Source organism: Meriones unguiculatus, chromosome 14 (assembly GCF_030254825.1).
Source record: "Meriones unguiculatus strain TT.TT164.6M chromosome 14, Bangor_MerUng_6.1, whole genome shotgun sequence".
NCBI classification, from domain to species: Eukaryota; Metazoa; Chordata; class Mammalia; order Rodentia; family Muridae; genus Meriones; species Meriones unguiculatus.
This window is the reverse complement of record NC_083361.1, coordinates 48,508,752-48,533,174: the sequence shown is the minus strand read 5'-3', so window position 1 is coordinate 48,533,174 and position 24,423 is coordinate 48,508,752. Positions and strand designations below refer to the sequence as shown.

At 40.7% G+C, this 24,423-nt stretch overlaps 6 non-coding genes across 6 annotated transcripts; all 6 read left to right on the top strand.

The window, feature by feature from the left end:
- Positions 1–2,959: 2,959 nt before the first annotated feature.
- On the top strand, positions 2,960–3,024 carry LOC132647746 (small nucleolar RNA SNORD109A). The gene has a single exon (XR_009586089.1). It is a non-coding gene; the product is annotated as a small nucleolar RNA SNORD109A (small nucleolar RNA).
- Positions 3,025–7,152: 4,128 nt separating this feature from the next.
- LOC132647419 (small nucleolar RNA SNORD109A) lies at positions 7,153–7,217 on the top strand. Its single transcript, XR_009585787.1, has one exon. It is a non-coding gene; the product is annotated as a small nucleolar RNA SNORD109A (small nucleolar RNA).
- Positions 7,218–10,759: 3,542 nt separating this feature from the next.
- Positions 10,760–10,824, top strand: LOC132647784 (small nucleolar RNA SNORD109A). The gene has a single exon (XR_009586127.1). It is a non-coding gene; the product is annotated as a small nucleolar RNA SNORD109A (small nucleolar RNA).
- A 3,542-nt stretch (positions 10,825–14,366) lies between these two features.
- LOC132647418 (small nucleolar RNA SNORD109A) lies at positions 14,367–14,431 on the top strand. The gene has a single exon (XR_009585786.1). It is a non-coding gene; the product is annotated as a small nucleolar RNA SNORD109A (small nucleolar RNA).
- Positions 14,432–19,769: 5,338 nt separating this feature from the next.
- LOC132647839 (small nucleolar RNA SNORD109A) lies at positions 19,770–19,834 on the top strand. The gene has a single exon (XR_009586179.1). It is a non-coding gene; the product is annotated as a small nucleolar RNA SNORD109A (small nucleolar RNA).
- A 3,519-nt stretch (positions 19,835–23,353) lies between these two features.
- On the top strand, positions 23,354–23,418 carry LOC132647838 (small nucleolar RNA SNORD109A). The gene has a single exon (XR_009586178.1). It is a non-coding gene; the product is annotated as a small nucleolar RNA SNORD109A (small nucleolar RNA).
- Positions 23,419–24,423: the final 1,005 nt, after the last annotated feature.

Genomic DNA, 24,423 nt, shown 5'->3' with positions numbered 1-24,423 from the left:
GGCACCTGTTGGAGACATTCCCTAGTTTTATTGGTGTTCATCATTTATGTCTTAGCTGCCAAAATCTTCCAGAGCATGTTGTGTTTACCTATCTCTCTCTCGCATGGAAACCATCTCAGTTGATCCATCATGAGAAATGACAATTGGGCTTTGCTTTCTGTTATTTGTTGTTGTTATTTCTGTTTTCCTCCTGCGTACATTCATCCTCTGATTGCCGCTCTCACACAGATGCAAATCATCTATTCTAACAAAATTTGCGTGTTACCCAAGATCTATGAAAACAACTATTCCTTTATGAAACAAGGAAAGATATTTCTAAAGAACATGTTGCTAGCTGGTAGACCCACAATCCTGATAATGGATCAGACGTGCTAACTCTCCAATGAAACAAGAAAGTACCACACACTGAATCTTCTTAACATCCTCATGTTGAACACAATTAATTCAGAATTGACACACACATATATGTATATATATATATATATATATATATATATATATATATATATATATATATATATCTTGGTACTAACAGACTTTTACGAAGCTGGAGCATAGGACTCTTGGTAACACTTGCTGGATACACAATTTCTAAAGCCATGGTTGAAGCTTGAATATCCAATCAAGGACATCATGTAAATTCAGATGTGTAGTACAACATACTCGATAAAAAGCAACCCATGTGTATTTGACCACGGGCTAGTCAGTTAGTGCGTAGAAAACGTCTTCTTTTCATCAGATTTAACCTGAAGCATGGTAGATGATTCCAACGCTCTTCCAAGTGGAAGACTTGAGTTCCATGAATCGAGACATGGTAACATACATGTAGACGAAAAGGTACCTTTGGATTCCCCTGTCTTCCAAGATGAGGTTGCATGGCAGGGAAGAAATCTAAAGTCAATTATGGAACACTCTGTTGGATAAACAAGGAGAGAATTCCATGCACAAAGGACAAATTTCAATGACACCCTGAAATCTCAAATATACCATTGGGCTTACTGACTTTCACCTCTGTGCAACTTGGTCGTTTTGACTTTGAGAAAGGAGGAGTTAAGAATGACCATACTGCAATGCTATACGCACTGATTCTACTTTGTTTTGTCCAACTTGCTCGCTGCCCACTGAGAGGCGTCCACACTGTGCCTGCTGGCACTGGCAAAGATGCTCTCACAGACAGCTTCTGAGGAAGTCATCAGAAGAAGAGAAATCCTTGCCACAGTGGCTAAAATCTGAGGGGATTGGAAGGGAGGAAATGACTTCAATATTTGGTTCTGGGAAAGACTGAACTGCTGGCAGACTTGAAGGTCGGGACACTTTAGAAAGTCAAGGTTGCCTAGATGCATTTCCTTTTCTGATAACCTTCATACTTATTATGTTGCAGGCTAAAACTTGGAGAGGTGCTTCCCTTCTGTCAGGACAGGTAATTGACGCTGCTTCCCATTGTGTCTTTTGTTTGTAGGCAGGCTGCATTCTCGCCTGACTAAATATTTACCTACTGTGTACCACTAGAGAAGAGATTTATTTAACGTCCCTCTCATGAATAAACAACCTAGGCTTAGTCTTGCCACTTCATGGTGGAACACTTGCTATGGCCCTGGCATTTTAGGGGACTTAGCTAGGTAGTCCCAACCCAAGCAAGTGACAAGGATACTACCTAATACCATTAGTATTTTGAGGTGCATTTGGAAAACCAACAGTTGGGTGAAGTTATTGGCATATTTGACTTTCTTTTGAAGCTACCATTGAAGCTTCCAATTCTAAATAATATATCCAGAAGTACTAAGAAAAGCCTTCTCCCAGCTCCTTCCCTTATCGACATTCAAGCTCAAAGAATTAAACTGTTATTTCTGCCCTGACAGGTGTGGAACCCAAAGGAAGATGATAGGGTGTTAGGAGTCTAGACCCCTAGAGCACAGAACAATAACCCTCACAAATTACATCTGTCCTTGATCCTCTGGCGTGGATACTAAGAGAGCAACCCATGCGTTTTCACTTCCTTGTCAGTAGCATGGAAACATGCAATCTTGCCCTCTAAAATTCAAGTTAATTGCCATAAAGTTTTCGAAAACACAAACAGAGCTGACAATGAACCATATTTATTCTTTTTATAAATGATTATGGATTATGTTGAAACAGAAATCTAGTTGTGCATTGTCAGAACAAAACAAAACAAAACTAAGAATATTTTTGGTATTAAATGCAATGCCTTCCTTCATCTTGGAAACTGGGTGGTGTTGAGTTCATTTGAAGAAACATGATATGAGAGGTGATAAGAAGAGAAGGTTCAGGAATCAGGCACACAGAACCCAACTCCTGTCCCTGTCAATGTCCTGTGGGATACCTGGTGATGTATATGGACCAAAATGTAGCTTGGCCTGTGTGTTGCTTTTTGTTGTCCAAGGAAATATGGAAGGAGCTGGTGGTCATGCGACATACATCACAAAATCCTCCAGAGCATTGACAATTGCAGGACAACTGGAAGGCTCAATACTTTGCACTGTAAGATGGAGAGGAACATACATGGAAGACAGGGAACAGGAGGAGGAAGTGTAAAAGTGGGTTAACATGAAGAGCATAGAATCAAAACCACAAATTAGGATGTTGAAAAAATCTTATCTAGATAGGAAAAAAAGTCAATTAGCTTTCTTGAATGTTTTCTCTCTTCTTACCAAATCTTTGTTGTAAAGATTAAATACATAAGTTCAGGGAACATTCACAGGTACCCGATTTGGGGCCAGTGACACCCACCAAAGGCAATGTGTTGACCTCTATTTTTCTCATATGGTGTCAAAGAGGAAAGGCTCTTTAATCCTGTCCTCTGTGTTTCCCCAGAACCTTTGACAGAATGAGCTACATGCCTCCTGCACAGTTTTGAACTTCCTTGTCAAGGCCCAGGAGTCTATCTCTCTGGGGTTTCACTTGGTAGGTCAAAACTCATGTGTTGAGCGAAGGCCTTTCTGGATCTATGATGACAACAGGTATCTGAGGACGTTGACTGACTTGAACAGATGCGATCTGAGGTCCAGATATGAGGTCCTCGTGAGACCCATGAGGAGTTCAGAGCCTGCCTTGCACTCTTCCCTCTTCAGAGAGGATGAGAACTGTGCAGTATGGCATCAGATTCTGAGATTTTTCGAAAAAGGCCTCATAACAGTACCATACTTGGTTTGATACAATCTTCATTGCTTTCTATTTTCAAAGAGATAGAAATGATTCCAAGTGATAGGGAGACAACCTTTACTATGGGAGTAGGCACACATATCAGGTAGAGGTGACTGTAGGTGCAAATGACGTACTCAAAAAATATGTAAGAACTGATGAATTATATGTAAGAACGTGCTGCTCATTCCTAGTCTCCGGCGATGTACCCTTGCACATATGTGGTAAAGTGTCAGGAGGGGAGGTTAGGGCTCATGCCAGTAGTCCCAAGAATATTGGAGGACAATGACTGCCCTCGCACTTTACCCAAAGTTGTGTAAAGGCTGACGTATAACTAATAATTAAAGGATCATTCAATTTATAAAGAGGGAAAATTGAAATGGTCTTTCCTGTTGGAGGCTGGGTAAATTCTAGATAATAATGGCTAGGTGAGAAGCCAGCGCACCTGTTGGAGACATTCCCTAGTTTTATTGGTGTTCATCATTTATGTCTTAGCTGCCAAAATCTTCCAGAGCAGGTTGTGTTTACCTATCTCTCTCTCGCATGGAAACCATCTCAGTTGATCCATCATGAGAAATGACAATTGGGCTTTGCTTTCTGTTATTTGTTGTTGTTGTTTCTGTTTTCCTCCTGGGTACATTCATCCTCTTATTGACGCTCTCACACAGATGCAAATCATCTATTCTAGTAAAATTTGCGTGTTACCCAAGATCTATGAAAACAACTATTCCTTTATGAAACAAGGAAAGATATTTCTAAAGAACATGTTGCTAGCTGGTAGACCTACAATCCTGATAATGGATCAGACGCACTAACTCTCCAAAGAAACAAGAAAGAACCACACTCTGAATCTTCTTATCATCCTCATGATGAACACAATTAATTCAGAACTGACACACACATATATGTATATATATATATATATATATATATATATATATATATATATATATCGTACTACTAACAGACTTTTACGAAGCTGTAGCATAGGACTCTTGGTAACACTTGCTGGATACACAATTTCTAAAGCCATGGTTGAAGCTTGAATATCCAATCAAGGACATCATGTAATCTCAGATGTGTAGTACAACATACTCGATAAAAAGCAACCCAGTGTATTTGACCACGGGCTAGTCAGTTAGTGCGTAGAAAACATCTTCTTTTCATCAGATTTAACCTGAAGCAGGGTAGATGATTCCAACGCTATTCCAAGTGGAAGAGTTGCTTCTATTTTCCACCTGCGTACATTTTTCCTCTTATTGCAGCTCTCACACAGATGCACATCATCTCTTCTAACAAAATTTGCGTGTTACCCAAGATCTATGAAAACAACTATTCCTTTAAAAAACAAGGAAAGATATTTCTAAAGAACATGTTGCTAGCTGGTAGACCCACAGTCCTGATAATGGAGCAGACACGCTAACTCTCCAATGAAACAAGAACGAACCACACACTGAATCTTCTTAATATCCTCATGATGAACATAATTAATTCAGAACTGACACACACACACACACAGATATATATATATATATATATATATATATATATATATCTTACTACTAACAGACTTTTAGGAAGCAGGAGGATAGGACTCTTGGTAACTCTTGCTGGATACACAATTTCTACAACCATGGTTGAAACTTGAATATCCAATCAAGGCCATCATGTAATCTCAGATTTGTAGTACAACATATTCTATTAAAAAGCAACCCATGAGTATTTGACCACAGGCTAGTCAGTTAGTGCATACAAAACATCTTCTTTTCATCAGATTTAACCTGAAGCATGGTAGATGATTCCAACGCTCTTCGAAGTGGAAGACTTGAGTTCCGTGAATCGAGACATGGTAACATACATGTAGACAAAAAGGTACTTTTGGATTCCCCTCTCTTCCAAGATGAGGTTGCATGGCATGGAAGAAATCTATAGTAAATTATGGAATACTCTGTTGGATAAACAATGAAAAATTCCATGCACAGAGGACAAATTTCAATGACACCCTGAAATCTCAAAGATACCATAGGGCTTACTGACTTTCACCTCTGTGCTACTTGTTCGTTTTGACTTTGAGAAACGAGGAGGAGTTAAGAATAACCATACTGCAATGCTATAGGCAGTGCCTCTTCTTTGCTTTGTTGAACTTCCTTGCTGCTCACTGAGAGGCGTCCATACTGTGTCTGCTGGCACTGGCAAAGATGCTCTCACAGACAGCTTTTGAGGAAGCCATCAGAAGAAGAGAAATTTTTGCCACAGTGGCCAAAATCTGAGGGTATTAGAAGGGAGGAAATGAATTCAATAGTTGGTTCTGGGAAATACTGAACGGCTGGCAGACTTGAAGGTCGGGACACTTTAGAAAGTCAAGGTTGCCTAGACGCATTTCCTTTTCTGATAACCTTCATACTTATTATGTTGCAGGTTAAAACTTGGAGAGGTGCTTCCCTTCTGGCAGGACAGGTAAGCAGTGACGCTGCTTCCCATGGTGTCTTTTGTTTGTAGGCAGGCTGCAGTCTCGGCTGACTAAATATTTACCTACTGTGTACCTCTAGAGATGAGAATCATTTGACTTCCCTCTTATGGCTAAACAACCTAGTCTTCATCTTGCCTCTTGCTGGTGGAACACTTATTATGGCCTTTGCATTGTAGGGGACTTAGCTAGGTAGTCCCAACCCAAGCAAGGTTACTACCTATTACCATTAGCATGTTGAGGTGCATTTGGAAAACCAACAGTTGGGTGAAGTTATTGGCATATTTGACTTTCTTTTGAAGCTACCATTGAAGCTTCCAATTCTAAATAATATATCCAGAAATACTAAGAAAAGTCTTTTCCCAGCTCCTTCCGTTATCGACATTCAAGCTCAAAGAATTAAACTCTTATTTCTGCCCTGGCAGGTTGGAACCCAAAGGAAGATGATAGGGTGTTAGGAGTCTAGACCCCTAGAGCACAGAACAATAACCCTCACAAATTTCATCTATCCTTGTTCCTCTGGCGTGGATACAAAGAGAGGGACCAATGTATTTTCAAGTCCTTGTAAGTAGCATGGAAACTTGCAATCTGCCCTCAAAAATTCAGGTGAATTGCCGTAAAGTTTTCGTAGCCCCAAACAGAGCTGATAATGAACCATAATTATTCTTTTTATAAATGATTATGGATTATGTTGAGCCAGAAATCTAGTTTTCCATTGTCAGAAAAAACAAAACAAAACAAAACTAAGAATATTTTTGGTATTAAATGCAATGCCTTCCTTCATCTTGGAAACTGGGTGGTTTTGAGTTCATTTGAAGAAACATGACATGAGAGGTGATAAGAAGAGCAGGTTCAAAAATCAGGCACACAGAATCCAACTCCTGTCCCTGTCAATGTCCTTTGGGATACCTGGTGATATATATGGATCAAAATGTAGCTTGGTTTCTCTGTTCCAATTTGTGTCCAAGGAAATATGGAACGAGCTGGTGGTCATGTGACATACATCACAAAATCCTCCAGAGCATTGACAATTGCAGGACAACTGGAAGGCTCAATACTGGGCACTGAAAGATGGAGAGGAACATACATGGAAGACAGGGAACAGGAGGAAGAATCCTAAAGGAGGGTAAAGAGGAAGAGCATAGAATCAAAACCGCAAATTAGGATGTTGAAAAAATCTTATCTAGATAGGAACAAAGTCATTTGGCTTACTTGAATGTTTTCTCTATTCTTGCCAAAATCTCTGTTGTAAAGATTAAATACATAAGTTCAGGGAACATTGAGAGGCACCCGATATGGGGGCAGTGATACCCACCGAATGCAATGTTTTGACCTCTATTTTTCTCATATGGGATCAAAGGGGAAAGGCTCTTTAATCCTGTCCTCTGTGTTTCCCCACCACCTTTGACAGAATGAGCTACATGCCTCCTGCTCAGTTTTGAACTTCCTTGTCAAGGCCCAGGAGTCTAGTTCTCTGGGGTTTCATTTGGTAGGTGAAAACTCATGTGTTGATCAAAGGCCTTTCTGGATCTATGATGACAACCGGTATCTGAGGACGTTGACTGACTTGAACAGATGTGATATGAGGTCCAGATATGAGGTCCGTGTGAGAACCATGAGGATTTCAGAGTTTGCCTGGCACTCTTCCCTCTTCAGAGAGGATGAGAACTGTGCAGTTTGGCATCAGATTCTGAGATTTTTCGAAAAAGGCCTCATAACAGTACCCATACATGGTTTGATATATTCTTCATTGCGTTCTATTTTCCAAGAGATTGAAATGATTTCAAGTGATAGGGAGAGAGCCTTTACTATAGGAGTAGGCACATATATCAGGTAGAGATGACTATAGGTGCAAATGACGTACTCAAAAACTATCTAGGAACTGATGAATTCGAACGTGCTGCTCATTCCTAGTCTCCGGCGATGTACCCTTGCACATATGTGGTAAAGTTTCAGGAAGGGATGTTATGGATCATGCCAGTAGTCCCAAGAATATTGGAGGACAATAACTACCCTCGCCATTTACCCAAAGTTGTGTAAAGGCTGACGTATAACAAATAATTCCAGGACCATTCAATTTATATAGAGGGAAATTTGAAATGATCTTTCCTGTTGGAGGCTGGGTAAATTCTAGATAATAATGGCTAGGTGATAAGCCAGGGCACCTGTTTGAGACATTCCCTAGTTTTATTGGTGTTCATCAAGTATGTCTTAGCTGCCAAAATATTCCAGAGCATGTTGTGTTTACCTATCTCTCTCTCGCATTTAAACCCTCTCAGTTGATCCATCATGAGAAATGACAATTGGGCTTTGCTTTCTGTTATTCGTTGTTTTTGTTTCTATTTTCCTCCTTGGTACATTCATCCTCTTATTGCTGCACTCACACAGAAGCAAATCATCACTTTTAACAAAATTTGCGTGTTACCCAATATCTATGAAAACAACTATTCCTTTAAAAAACAAGGAAAGATATTTCTAAAGAACATGTTGCTAGCTGGTAGACCCACAGTCCTGATAATGGAGCAGACACGCTAACTCTCCAATGAAACAAGAACGAACCACACACTGAATCTTCTTAATATCCTCATGATGAACATAATTAATTCAGAACTGACACACACACACACACACAGATATATATATATATATATATATATATATATATATATATATATATATATATTACTACTAACAGACTTTTAGGAAGCAGGAGGATAGGACTCTTGGTAACTCTTGCTGGATACACAATTTCTACAACCATGGTTGAAACTTGAATATCCAATCAAGGACATCATGTAATCTCAGATGTGTAGTACAACATACTCTATTAAAAAGCAACCCATGAGTATTTGACCACAGGCTAGTCAGTTAGTGCGTACAAAACATCTTCTTTTCATCAGATTTAACCTGAAGCATGGTAGATGATTCCAACGCTCTTCCAAGTGGAAGACTTCAGTTCCATGAATCGAGACATGGTAACATACATGTAGACAAAAAGGCAACTTTGGATTCCCCTCTCTTCCAAGATGAGGTTGCATGGCATGGAAGAAATCTAAAGTCAATTATGGAATACTCTGTTGGATAAACAAGGAAAGAATTCCATGCACAGAGCATAAATTTCAATGACACCCTGAAATCTCAAAGATACCATAGGGCTTACTGACTTTCACCTCTGTGCAACTTGTTCGTTTTGACTTTGAGAAACGAGGAGGAGTTAAGAATGACCATACTGCAATGCTATAGGCAGTGTATCTTCTTTGCTTTGTTGAACTTCCTTGCTGCCCACTGAGAGGCGTCCACACTGTGACTGCTGGCACTGGCAAAGATGCTCTCACAGACAGCTTTTGAGGAAGCCATCAGAAGAAGAGAAATTTTTGCCACAGTGGCTAAAATCTGAGGGGATTGGAAGGGAGGAAATGAATTCAATAGTTGGTTCTGGGAAATACTGAACGGCTGGCAGACTTGATGGTCGGGACACTTTAGAAAGTCAAGGTTGCCTAGACGCATTTACTTTTCTGATAACCTTCATACTTATTATGTTGCAGGCTAAAACTTGGAGAGGTGCTTCCCTTCTGGCAGGACAGGTAAGCAGTGACGCTGCTTCCCATGGTGTCTTTTGTTTGTAGGCAGGCTGCAGTCTCGGCTGACTAAATATTTACCTACTGTGTACCTCTAGAGATGAGAATCATTTGACGTCCCTCTTATGGCTAAACAACCTAGGCTTCATCTTGCCTCTTGCTGGTGGAACACTTGTTATGGCCCTGGCATTGTAGGGGACTTAGCTAGGTAGTCCCAACCCAAGCAAGTGACAAGGATACTACCTAATACCATTAGTATGTTGATGTGCATTTGGAAAACCATTAGTTGGGTGAAGTTATTGGACTATGTGACTTTCTTTTGTAGCTACCCTTGAAGCTTCCATTTCTAAATAATATATCCAGAAGTACTAAGAAAAGCCTTCTCCCAGCTCCTTCCCTTATCGACATTCAAGCTCAAAGAATTAAACTCTTCTTTCTGCCCTGACAGGTGTGGAACCCAAAGGAAGATGATAGGGTGTTAGGAGTCTAGACCCCTAGAGCACAGAACAATAACCCTCACAAATTTCATCTATCCTTGATCCTCTGGCGTGGATACTAAGAGAGCAACCCATGTGTATTCACGTCCTTGTAAGTAGCATGGAAACTTGCAATCTTGCCCTCTAAAATTCAGGTGAATTGCCATAAAGTTTTCGCAGCCCCAAACAGAGCTGACAATGAACCATAATTATTCTTTTTATAAATGATTATGGATTATGTTGAGCCAGAATTCTAGTTGTCCATTGTCGGGAAAATCAAAACAAAACAAAACAAAACGAAGAATATTTTTGGTATTAAATGCAATGCCTTCCTTCATCTTGGAAACTGGGTGGATTTGAGTTCATTTGAAGAAACATGACATGAGAGGTGATAAGAAGAGAAGGTTCAGGAATCAGGAACACAGAACCCAACTCCTGTCTCTGTCAATGTCCTGTGGAATACCTGGAAATGTATATGGACCAAAATGTAGCTTGGCTTGTGTGTTCCAATTTGTTGTCCAAGGAAATATGGAACGAGCTGGTGGTCATGTGACATACATCACAAAATCCTCCAGAGCATTGACAATTGCGGGACAACTGGAAGGCTCAATACTGGGCACTGTAAGATGGAGAGGAACATACATGGAAGAAAGGAACAGGAGGAGGAATCCTAAAGTAGGGTTAAGAGGAAGAGCATAGAATCAAAACCGCAAATTAGGATGTTGACAAAATCTTATCTAGATAGGAACAAAGTCATTTTGCTTACTTGAATGTTTTCTCTATTCTTACCAAAATCTCTGTTGTAAAGATTAAGTACATAATTTCAGGGAACATTCACAGCTACCCGACTTGGGGCCAGTGACACCGACCAAATGCAATGTTTTGACCTCTATTTTTCTCATATGGTGTCAGAGGGGAAAGGCTCTTCAATCCTGTCACTGTGTTTCCCCACCACCTTTGACAGAATGAGCTACATGCCTCCTGCACAGTTTTGAACTTCCTTGTCAAGGCCCAGGAGTCTAGCTCTCTGGGGTTTCACTTGGTAGGTGAAAACTCATGTGTTGAGCGAAGGCCTTTCTGGATCTATGATGACAACAGGTATGTGAGGACGTTGACTGACTTGAGCAGATGTAATCTGAGGTCCAGATATGAGGACCTCGTGAGACCCATGAGGATTTCAGAGCCTGCCTGGCACTCTTCCCTCTTCAGAGAGGATGAGAACTGTGCAGTTTGGCATCAGATTCTGAGATTTTTCGAAAAAGGCCTCATAACAGTACCCATACTTGGTTTGATACATTCTTCATTGCTTTCTATTTTCAAAGAGATAGAAATGATTCCAATTGATAGGGAGACAGCCTTTACTATAGGAGTAGGCACATATATCAGGTAGAGATGACTGTAGGTGCAAATGATATACTCAAAAAATATCTAAGAATTGATGAATTCGAACGTGGTGCTCATTCCTAGTCTCGGTCGATGTACCCTTGCACATATGTGGTAAAGTGTCAGGAGCGGCTTTTATGGCTCATGCCAGTAGTCCCAAGAATATTGGAGGACAATGACTGCCCTCGCCCTTTACCCAAAGTTGTGTAAAGGCTGACGTATAACAAATAATTCCAGGTTCATTCAATTTATATAGAGGGAAAATTGAATAGGTCTTTCCTGTTGGAGGCTGGGTAAATTCTAGATAATAATGGCTAGGTGATAAGCCAGGGCACCTGTTTGAGACATTCCCTACTTTTATTGGTGTTCTTCAATTATGTCTTAGCTGCCAAAATCTTCCAGAGCATGTTGTGTTTACCTATCTCTCTCTCTCGCATGGAAACCATCTCAGTTGATCCATCATGGAAATGACAATTGGGCTTTGCTTTCTGTTATTTCTTGTTGTTGTTTCTGTTTTCCACCTGCGTACATTCTTCCTCTTATTGCAGCTCTCACACAGATGCACATCATCTCTTCTAACAAAATTTGCGTGTTACCCAAGATCTATGAAAACAACTATTCCTTTAAAAAACAGGGAAAGATATTTCTAAAGAACATGTTGCTAGCTGGTAGACCCACAGTCCTGATAATGGAGCAGACACGCTAACTCTCCAATGAAACAAGAACGAACTACACACTGAATCTTCTTAATATCCTCATGATGAACATAATTAATTCAGAACTGACACACACACACACACCCAGATATATCTATCTATCTATCTATATATATATATATATATATATATATATATATATATATATATCTTACTACTAACAGACTTTTAGGAAGCAGGAGGATAGGACTCTTGGTAACTCTTGCTGGATACACAATTTCTACAACCATGGTTGAAACTTGAATATCCAATCAAGGCCATCATGTAATCTCAGATTTGTAGTACAACATATTCTATTAAAAAGCAACCCATGAGTATTTGTCCACAGGCTAGTCAGTTAGTGCATACAAAACATCTTCTTTTCATCAGATTTAACCTGAAGCATGGTAGATGATTCCAACGCTCTTCGAAGTGGAAGACTTGAGTTCCGTGAATCGAGACATGGTAACATACATGTAGACAAAAAGGTACTTTTGGATTCCCCTCTCTTCCAAGATGAGGTTGCATGGCATGGAAGAAATCTATAGTAAATTATGGAATACTCTGTTGGATAAACAATGAAAAATTCCATGCACAGAGGATAAATTTCAATGACACCCTGAAATCTCAAAGATACCATAGGGCTTACTGACTTTCACCTCTGTGCTACTTGTTCGTTTTGACTTTGAGAAACGAGGAGGAGTTAAGAATAACCATACTGCAATGCTATAGGCAGTGCCTCTTCTTTGCTTTGTTGAACTTCCTTGCTGCTCACTGAGAGGCGTCCATACTGTGTCTGCTGGCACTGGCAAAGATGCTCTCACAGACAGCTTTTGAGGAAGCCATCAGAAGAAGAGAAATTTTTGCCACAGTGGCCAAAATCTGAGGGTATTAGAAGGGAGGAAATGAATTCAATAGTTGGTTCTGGGAAATACTGAACGGCTGGCAGACTTGAAGGTCGGGACACTTTAGAAAGTCAAGGTTGCCTAGACGCATTTCCTTTTCTGATAACCTTCATACTTATTATGTTGCAGGTTAAAACTTGGAGAGGTGCTTCCCTTCTGGCAGGACAGGTAAGCAGTGACGCTGCTTCCCATGGTGTCTTTTGTTTGTAGGCAGGCTGCAGTCTCGGCTGACTAAATATTTACCTACTGTGTACCTCTAGAGATGAGAATCATTTGACTTCCCTCTTATGGCTAAACAACCTAGTCTTCATCTTGCCTCTTGCTGGTGGAACACTTATTATGGCCTTGCATTGTAGGGGACTTAGCTAGGTAGTCCCAACCCAAGCAAGGTTACTACCTATTACCATTAGCATGTTGAGGTGCATTTGGAAAACCAACAGTTGGGTGAAGTTATTGGCATATTTGACTTTCTTTTGAAGCTACCATTGAAGCTTCCAATTCTAAATAATATATCCAGAAATACTAAGAAAAGTCTTTTCCCAGCTCCTTCCGTTATCGACATTCAAGCTCAAAGAATTAAACTCTTATTTCTGCCCTGGCAGGTTGGAACCCAAAGGAAGATGATAGGGTGTTAGGAGTCTAGACCCCTAGAGCACAGAACAATAACCCTCACAAATTTCATCTATCCTTGTTCCTCTGGCGTGGATACAAAGAGAGGGACCAATGTATTTTCAAGTCCTTGTAAGTAGCATGGAAACTTGCAATCTGCCCTCAAAAATTCAGGTGAATTGCCGTAAAGTTTTCGTAGCCCCAAACAGAGCTGATAATGAACCATAATTATTCTTTTTATAAATGATTATGGATTATGTTGAGCCAGAAATCTAGTTTTCCATTGTCAGAAAAAACAAAACAAAACAAAACTAAGAATATTTTTGGTATTAAATGCAATGCCTTCCTTCATCTTGGAAACTGGGTGGTTTTGAGTTCATTTGAAGAAACATGACATGAGAGGTGATAAGAAGAGCAGGTTCAGGAATCAGGCACACAGAATCCAACTCCTGTCCCTGTCAATGTCCTTTGGGATACCTGGTGATATATATGGATCAAAATGTAGCTTGGTTTCTCTGTTCCAATTTGTGTCCAAGGAAATATGGAACGAGCTGGTGGTCATGTGACATACATCACAAAATCCTCCAGAGCATTGACAATTGCAGGACAACTGGAAGGCTCAATACTGGGCACTGAAAGATGGAGAGGAACATACATGGAAGACAGGGAACAGGAGGAAGAATCCTAAAGGAGGGTAAAGAGGAAGAGCATAGAATCAAAACCGCAAATTAGGATGTTGAAAAAATCTTATCTAGATAGGAACAAAGTCATTTGGCTTACTTGAATGTTTTCTCTATTCTTGCCAAAATCTCTGTTGTAAAGATTAAATACATAAGTTCAGGGAACATTGAGAGGCACCCGATATGGGGGCAGTGATACCCACCGAATGCAATGTTTTGACCTCTATTTTTCTCATATGGGATCAAAGGGGAAAGGCTCTTTAATCCTGTCCTCTGTGTATCCCCACCACCTTTGACAGAATGAGCTACATGCCTCCTGCTCAGTTTTGAACTTCCTTGTCAAGGCCCAGGAGTCTAGTTCTCTGGGGTTTCATTTGGTAGGTGAAAACTCATGTGTTGATCAAAGGCCTTTCTGGATCTATGATGACAACCGGTATCTGAGGACGTTGACTGACTTGAACAGATGTGATATGAGGTCCAGATATGAGGTCCGTGTGAGAACCATGAGGATTTCAGAGTCTGCCTGGCACTCTTCCCTCTTCAGAGAGGATGAGAACTGTGCAGTTTGGCATCAGATTCTGAGATTTTTCGAAAAAGGCCTCATAACAGTACCCATACATGGTTTGATATATTCTTCATTGCGTTCTATTTTCCAAGAGATTGAAATGATTTCAAGTGATAGGGAGAGAGCCTTTACTATAGGAGTAGGCACATATATCAGGTAGAGATGACTGTAGGTGCAAATGACGTACTCAAAAACTATCTAGGAACTGATGAATTCGAACGTGCTGCTCATTCCTAGTCTCCGGCGATGTACCCTTGCACATATGTGGTAAAGTTTCAGGAAGGGATGTTATGGATCATGCCAGTAGTCCCAAGAATATTGGAGGACAATAACTACCCTCGCCATTTACCCAAAGTTGTGTAAAGGCTGACGTATAACAAATAATTCCAGGACCATTCAATTTATATAGAGGGAAATTTGAAATGATCTTTCCTGTTGGAGGCTGGGTAAATTCTAGATAATAATGGCTAGGTGATAAGCCAGAGCACCTGTTTGAGACATTCCCTAGTTTTATTGGTGTTCATCAAGTATGTCTTAGCTGCCAAAATATTCCAGAGCATGTTGTGTTTACCTATCTCTCTCTCGCATTTAAACCCTCTCAGTTGATCCATCATGAGAAATGACAATTGGGCTTTGCTTTCTGTTATTCGTTGTTTTTGTTTCTATTTTCCTCCTTGGTACATTCATCCTCTTATTGCTGCACTCACACAGAAGCAAATCATCTCTTTTAACAAAATTTGCGTGTTACCCAATATCTATGAAAACAACTATTCCTTTAAAAAACAAAGGAAAGATATGTCTATAGAACATGTTGCTAGCTGGTAGACCCACAGTCCTGATAATGGAGCAGAAACGCTAACTCTCCAATGAAACAAGAAAGAACCACACACTGAATCTTCTTAATATCCTCATGATGAACACAATTAATTCAGGACTGACACACACACACACACACACACACACATATATATATATAAGATATACATATATATATATATATATATATATATATATATATATATATGTATATCTTACTACTAACAGACTTTTAGGAAGCAGGAGCATAGGACTTTTGGTAACACTTGCTGGATACACAATTTCTAAAGCCATGGTTGAAGCTTGAATATCCAATCAAGGACATCATGTAATCTCAGATTTGTAGTACAACATACTCGATAAAATCAACCCATGAGTATTTGACCACGGGCTAGTCAGTTAGTGAGTAGAAAACATCTTCTTTTCATCAGATTTAACCTGAAGCATGGCAGATGATTCCAACGCTCTTCCAAGTGGAATACTTGAGTTCCATGAATCGATACATGGTAACATACATATAGACAAAAAGGCACCTTTGGATTCCCCTCTCTTCCAAGATGAGGTTGCATGGCAGGGAAGAAATCTAAAGTCAATTATGGAACACTCTGCTGGATAAACATGAGAGAATTCCATGCACAGAGGAGAAATTTCAATGACACCCTGAAATCTCAAAGATACCATAGGGCTTACTGACTTTCACCTCTGTGCAACTTGTTCATTTTGACTTTGAGAAACCAGGAGTTAAGAATGACCATACTGTACAGTATGACTCATGGCTAATGCCCTGGTGGTAGCTCCAACAGCTGTCAATGAGATGGTAGTAACAATGGTGGCTGTAGTTCCAAGATCTCTTTTCTGTCTGAAGAGAGTCATAGCGTGAGGGGCATCAATGGGCACAGGCACCCAGCGAGGCATGCGAGTAACCAGGGCATACCTAAATTTACTAGCATTCCAGCATTGGGCAAAAAAGCAAGTATCATTACCACAATTACTTGACTCTATCTGGCTAATAATGAATAAAAATGGGGGATATAGACAAACAGGTGTGGGCTTATAGGAAATATTATGAGAAGCCTTAACCCCTCGTTGGAACATCCTGCGTCAGTTCTAGAACTAGCAGTGGTGGTGTCCGAGGTCTGAGTAAGTTCAGGAGACCATTGCCCCTAGGGGCGAGACGTGCTCCATGCCAATTGACTAACTCCATGTTTTCCTCCAATTTTGAAATTCATTTAAGGATATTAAATTATTTTTTTCCTTTTTTCTTAAATTTTTCATCAATTACACTTTATTCATTCTGCATCCCCCCATTAGCCCCTCCCTCCTCTCCTCCCAATCCCACCCTCCCTCCTCCCTCTGCTTGCATGCCACTCCCCAAGTCCACTAATAGGGGAGGATCTCCTCTCCTTTCTTATTGTAGTCTGTCAGTTCAGACCCTGAATAATCATTAAGCCAATGTAGCTGATGCCTTTGTTGTACATAAAGGAATTAATGCTCAACTAAAAGGAAGCTTGATGGTGTTCAATCAGAGGATTGACCTCTTGTAGGAGCAAATAGATACCCTATGGCAAATCACTCAACCTGGCTGTCAATGAAAGTATGCTGGACTTTGTGTCACTAGCATACAACATGAGAATTTTTCCTGTGCTGCAAATCTGTCTAAACAATTGTCGAGCTATATTTTAGATAATTGGACTGGAGAATTCGATACTACGATGGAGCAGCTGAGAGTGGCCATTGTCACAGTAAATTCTACCAGAGTGGACGCAGGACTAGCCACAGGATTATCAACATGGATTGCTGCAGCAATGAACCATCTGAAGGAATGGGCGGGCATGGGAGTGTTAGCAGGCCTTCTGGTGTTGGTCTCCTTGGTTTGCCTGTGGTATATATGCAAGATTAGAGTCTCACAACAGTGTGATGCAGCCATGATCATTCAGGCCTTTACAGCCATGAAGCAGGACATTCCCCCAAGCATGGTTGGATACCAGAAAAAGCTAAAATGATAAGCTCAGGATGCGAGGCTAAGCACTGCACTCAGGGTCAGCCGCTTTGGACCCAGAGAAGAGCATGTCTGATTGGATGCAGGTTGATGACCAGGTCCCGCCTCTGAGAAAAAGGTATCGGAAGGGTCTGATGCTCTTTGGGTGGATGACACCTAAATGAACATCTGTACAAAGTCCCAATTTATTTCTAATATCAGAGATCAGACCTCTACTCTTGCCTGATGCGTCTAAAACAAAAAGGGGGAACTGTAGAGAGCTGCGGAATGCTATGCCTTAAGGATGGAGCTGGTTTCCGCCTTCCACCTTCCTGATGGTGAGTGCTCTCTGTCACGAACAACTCCACATTTGGCTAAGGCCTAGGATCTGGCTTGCTTCCATGTATGTGGACCTATCTGCATTGCCCCCGTGGCACGCCTGGGTTGGCTACCCAGAGGCTATTTAAGCTGTGGGCTGACTTTCCCCGGGGTCCGAGGATTCTTCAATGTTCCTGAATAAACAGCATTGAAAAAAAAAAAAAAAAAAGAATGACCATACTGCAATGCTATAGGCAGTGCCTCTTCTTTGCTTTGTCCAACTTCCCTTCTGCCCACTGAGAAGCATCCACACTGTGTCTGCTGGCACTGGCAAAGATGCTCTCACAGACAGCTTTTGAGGAAGCCATCAGAAGAAGTGAAATTCTTGCCACAGTGGCTAAAATCTGAGGGGATTGGAAGGGAGGAAATGAATTCAATAGTTGGTTCTGGGAAAGACTGAACGGCTGGAAGACTTGAAGGTCGGGACACTTTAGAAAGTCAAGGTTGCCTAGACGCATTTCCTTTTCTGATAACCTTCATACTTATTATGTTGCAGGCTAAAACTTGGAGAGGTGCTTCGCTTCTGGCAGGACAGGTAAGCAGTGACGCTGCTTCCCATGGTGTCTTTTGTTTGTAGGCAGGCTGAAATCTCGGCTGATTAAATATTTACCTACTGTGTACTTTTAGAGATGAGATTTATTTGACGTCCCTCTCATGGCTAAACAACCTAGGCTTCATCTTGCCTCTTGCTGGAGGAACTCTTGCTATGGCCCTGGCTTTGTAGGGGGCTTAGCTAGGTAGTCCCAACCCAAGCAAGTGACAAGGATACTACCTAATAACATTAGTATGTTGAGGTGCATTTGGAAAACGAACAGTTGGGTGAAGTTATTGGCATATTTGACTTTCTTTTGAAGCTACCATTGAAGCTTCCAATTCTAAATAATATATCCAGAAGTACTAAGAAAAGCCTTCTCCCAGCTCCTTCACTTATCGACAATCAATCTCAATGAATTAAACTCTTCTTTCTGCCCTGACAGGTGTGGAACCCAAAGGAAGATGATACGGTGTTAGGAGTCTCGACCCCTAGAGCACAGAACAATAACCCTCACAAATTTCATCTATCCTTGATTCTCTTGAGTGGATACTAAGAAAGCAACCCATGCATTTTCACGTCCTTGTAAGTAGCATGGAAACTTGCAATCTTGCCCTCTAAAATTCAGGTGAATTGCCATAAAGTTTTCAAAAACCCAAACAGAGCTGACAATGAACCATAATTTTTCGTTTTATAAATGATTATGGATTATCTTGAGCCAGAAATCTAGTTATCCATTGTCAAAAAAAAAAAAAAAAAACAAAACAAAGAATATTTTTGGTATTAAATGCAATGCCTTCCTTCATCTTGGAAACTGGGTGGTTTTGAGTTCATTTGAAGAAACATGACATGAGAGGTGATAAGAAGAGCAGGTTCAGGAATCAGGCACGCAGAATCCAACTCCTGCCCCTGTCAATGTCCTGTGGGATACCTGGTGATGTATATGGACCAAAATGTAGGTTGGTTTGTGTGTTCCAATTTGTTGTCCAAGGAAATATGGAACGAGCTGGTGGTCATGTGACATACATCACAAAATCCTCCAGAGCATTGACAATTGCAGGAAAACTGGAAGGCTCAATACTGGGCACTGTAAGATGGAGAGGAACATACATGGAAGACAGGGAACAGGAGGAGGAATCCTAAAGGAGGGTAAAGAGGAAGAGATTAGAATCAAAACCGCAAATTAGGATGTTGAAAAAATCTTATCTAGATAGGAACAAAGTCATTTTGCTTACTTGAATGTTTTCTCTATTCTTACCAAAATCTCTGTTGTAAAGATTAAGTACATAAGTTCAGGGAATATTCACAGGTACCTGATTTGTGGCCAGTGACACCCAAAAAATGCAATGTTTTGACCTCTATTTTTCTCATATGGTGTCAAAGGGGAAAGGCTCTTTAATCCTGTCCTCTGTGTTTCCCCACCACCTTTGACAGAATGAGCTACATGCCTCCTGCACAGTTTTGAACTTCCTTGTCAAGGCCCAGGAGTCTAGCTCTCTGGGTTTCACTTGGTAGGTGAAAACTCATGTGTTGAGCGAAGGCCTTTCTGGATCTATGATGACAACAGGTCTCTGAGGACGTTGACTGACTTGAACAGATGCGATCTGAGGTCCAGATATGAGGTCCTCGTGAGACCCATGAGGATTTCAGAGCCTGCCTTGCACTCTTCCCTCTTCAGAGAGGATGAGAACTGTGCAGTATGGCATCAGATTCTGAGATTTTTCGAAAAAGGCCTCATAACAGTACCCATACTTGGTTTGATACAATCTTCACTGCTTACTATTTTCAAAGAGATAGAAATGATTCCAAGTGATAGGGAGACAACCTTTACTATAGGAGTAGGCACATATATCAGGTAGAGATGACTGTAGGTGCAAATGACGTACTCAAAAAATATGTAAGACCTGATGAAATTGAACGTGCTGCTCATTCCTAGTCTCCAGCAATGTACCCTTGCACATATGTGGTAAAGTGTCAGGAAGGGAGGTTAGGGCTCATGCCAGTAGTCCCAAGCATATTGGAGGACAATGACTGCCCTCGCCCTTTACCCAAAGTTGTGTAAAGGCTGACGTATAACAAATAATTCCAGGATCATTCAATTTAGATAGAGGGAAAATTGAAATGGTCTTTCCTGTTGGAGGCTGGGTAAATTCTAGATAATAATGGCTAGGTGAGAAGCCAGGGCACCTGTTTGAGACATTCCCTAGTTTTATTGGTGTTCATCATTTATGTCTTAGCTGCCAAAATCTTCCAGAGCATGTTGTGTTTACCTATCTCTCTCTCGCATGGAAACCATCTCAGTTGATCCATCATGAGAAATGACAATTGGGCTTTGCTTTCTGTTATTTGTTGTTGTTGTTTCTGTTTTCCTCCTGGGTACATTCATCCTCTTATTGCCGCTCTCACACAGATGCAAATCATCTATTCTAACAAAATTTGCGTGTTACCCAAGATCTATGAAAACAACTATTCCTTTAAAAAACAAAGGAAAGATATTTCTAAAGAACATGTTGCTAGCTGGTAGACCCACAATCCTGATAATGGATCAGACGCGCTAACTCTCCAATGAAACAAGAAAGAACCGCACACTGAATCTTCTTAACATCCTCATGATGAACACAATTAATTCAGAACTGACACACACATATATGTATATATATATATATATATATATATATATATATATATATATATATCTTACTACTAACAGACTTTTACGAAACTGTAGCATAGGACTCTTGGTAACACTTGCTGGATACACAATTTCTAAAGCCATGGTTGAAGCTTGAATATCCAATCAAGGACATCATGTAATCTCAGATGTGTAGTACAACATACTCGATAAAAAGCAACCCAGTGTATTTGACCACGGGCTAGTCAGTTAGTGCGTAGAAAACATCTTCTTTTCATCAGATTTAACCTGAAGCATGGTAGATGATTCCAACGCTCTTCCAAGTGGAAGACTTGAGTTCCATGAATCGAGACATATTAACATACATGTAGACAAAAAGGTACCTTTGGATTCCTCTCTCTTCCAAGATGAGGTAGCATGGCAGGGAAGAAATCTAAAGTCAATTATGGAACACTCTGTTGGATAAACAAGGAGAGAATTCCATGCACAGAGGACAAATTTCAATGACACCCTGAAATCTCAAAGATACCATTGGGCTTACTGACTTTCACCTCTGTGCAACTTGGTCGTTTTGACTTTGAGAAAGGAGGACTTAAGAATGACCATACTGCAATGCTATACTCACTGCTTCTTCTTTGCTTTGTCCAACTTCCTCTCTGCCCACTGAGAGGTGTACACAATGTGCCTGTTGGCACTGTCAAAGATGCTCTCACAGACAGCTTCTGAGGAAGTCATCAGAAGAAGAGAAATCCTTGCCACAGTGGCTAACATCTGAGGGGATTGGAAGGGAGGAAATGAATTCAATAGTTGGTTCTGGGAAAGACTGAACTGCTGGCAGACTTGAAGGTCGGGACACTTTAGAAAGTCAAGGTTGCCTAGACGCATTTCCATTTCTGATAAACTTCATAATTATTATGTTGCAGGCTAAAACTTGGAGAGGTGCTTCCCTTCTGGCAGGACAGGTAAGTGACGCTGCTTCCCATTGTGTCTTTTGTTTGTAGGCAGGCTGCATTCTCGCCTGTCTAAATATTTACCTATTGTGTACCGCAAGAGATGAGAATTATTTAACGTCCCTCTCATGGCTAAACAACCTAGGCTTCGTCTTGCCTCTTGATGGTGGAACACTTGCTATGGCCCTGGCATTGTAGGGGACTTAGCTAGGTAGTCCCAACCCAAGCAAGTGACAAGGATACTACCTAATACCATTAGTATTTTGAGGTGCATTTGGAAAACCAACAGTTGGGTGAAGTTACTGGCATATTTGACTTTCTTTTGAAGCTACCATTGAAGCTTCCAATTCTAAATAATATATCCAGAAGTACTAAGAAAAGCCTTCTCCCAGCTCCTTCCCTTATCAACATTCAAGCTCAAAGAATTAAACTCTTATTTCTGCCCTGACAGGTGTGGAACCCAAAGGAAGATGATAAGGTGTTAGGAGTCTAGACCCCTAGAGCACAGAACAATAACCCTCACAAATTTCATCTATCCTTGATCCTCTGGCGTGGATACTAAGAGAGCCACCCATGCGTTTTCACTTCCTTGTAAGTAGCATGGAAACATGCAATCTTGCCCTCTAAAATTCAGGTGAATTGCCATAAAGTTTTCGAAAACTCAAACAGAGCTGACAGTGAACCATATTTATTCTTTTTATAAATGATTATGGATTATGTTGAAACAGAAATCTTGTTGTCCATTGTCAGAACAAAACAAAACAAAACTAAGAATATTTTTGGTATTAAATGCAATGCCTTCCTTCATCTTGGAAACTGGGTGGTGTTGAGTTCATTTGAAGAAACATGACATGAGAGGTGATACGAAGAGAAGGTTCAGGAATCAGGCACACAGAACCCAACTCCTGTCCCTATCAATGTCCTGTGGGATACCTGGTGATGTTTATGGACCAAAATGTAGCTTGGCCTGTGTGTTGCTTTTTGTTGTCCAAGGAAATATGGAAGGAGCTGGTGGTCATGCGACATACATCACAAAATCCTCCAGAGCATTGACAATTGCAGGACAACTGGAAGGCTCAATACAGGGCACTGAAAGATGGAGAGGAACATACATGGAAGACAGGGAACAGGAGGAGGAAGTGTAAAGGCGGGTTAACATGAGGAGCATAGAATCGAAACCGCAAATTAGGATGTTGAAAAAATCTTATCTAGATAGGAAAAAAAGTCATTTTGCTTTCTTGAATGTTTTCTCTATTCTTACCAAATCTTTGTTGTAAAGATTAAATACATAAGTTCAGGGAACATTCACAGGTACCCGATTTGGGGCCAGTGACACCCACCAAAGGCAATGTGTTGACCTCTATTTTTCTCCTATGGTGTCAAAGGGGAAAGGCTCTTTAATCCTGTCCTCTGTGTTTCCCCAGAACCTTTGACAGAATGAGCTACATGCCTCCTGCACAGTTTTGAACTTCCTTGTCAAGGCCCAGGAGTCTAGCTCTCTGGGTTTCACTTGGTAGGTGAAAACTCATGTGTTGAGCGAAGGCCTTTCTGGATCTATGATGACAACAGGTCTCTGAGGACGTTGACTGACTTGAACAGATGCGATCTGAGGTCCAGATATGAGGTCCTCGTGAGAACCATGAGGATTTCAGAGCCTGCCTTGCACTCTTCCCTCTTCAGAGAGGATGAGAACTGTGCAGTATGGCATCAGATTCTGAGATTTTTCGAAAAAGGCCTCATAACAGTACCCATACTTGGTTTGATACAATCTTCATTGCTTTCTATTTTCAAAGAGATAGAAATGATTCCAAGTGATAGGGAGACAACCTTTACTATAGGAGTAGGCACATATATCAGGTAGAGATGACTGTAGGTGCAAATGACGTACTCAAAAAATATGTAAGAACTGATGAATTCGAACGTGCTGCTCATTCCTAGTCTCCGGCGATGTACCCTTGCACATATGTGGTAAAGTGTCAGGAGGGGAGGTTAGGGCTCATGCCAGTAGTCCCAAGAATATTGGAGGACAAGGACTGCCCTCGCACTTTACCCAAAGTTGTGTAAAGGCTGACGTATAACTAATAATTAAAGGATCATTCAATTTATATAGAGGGAAAATTGAAATGGTCTTTCCTGCTGGAGGCTGGGTAAATTCTAGATAATAATGGCTAGGTGAGAAGCCAGGGCACCTGTTGGAGACATTCCCTAGTTTTATTGTTCATCATTTATGTCTTAGCTGCCAAAATCTTCCAGAGCATGTTGTGTTTACCTATCTCTCTCTCGCATGGAAACCATCTCAGTTGATCCATCATGAGAAATGACAATTGGGCTTTGCTTTCTGTTATTTGTTGTTGTTGTTTCTGTTTTCCTCCTGGGTACATTCATCCTCTGATTGCCGCTCTCACACAGATGCAAATCATCTATTCTAACAAAATTTGCGTGTTACCCAAGATCTATGAAAACAACCATTCCTTTATGAAACAAGGAAAGATATTTCTAAAGAACATGTTGCTAGCTGGTAGACCCACAGTCCTGATAATGGATCAGATGCGCTAACTCTTCAAAGAAACAAGAAAGAACCACACACTGAATCTTCTTAACATCCTCATGATGAACACAA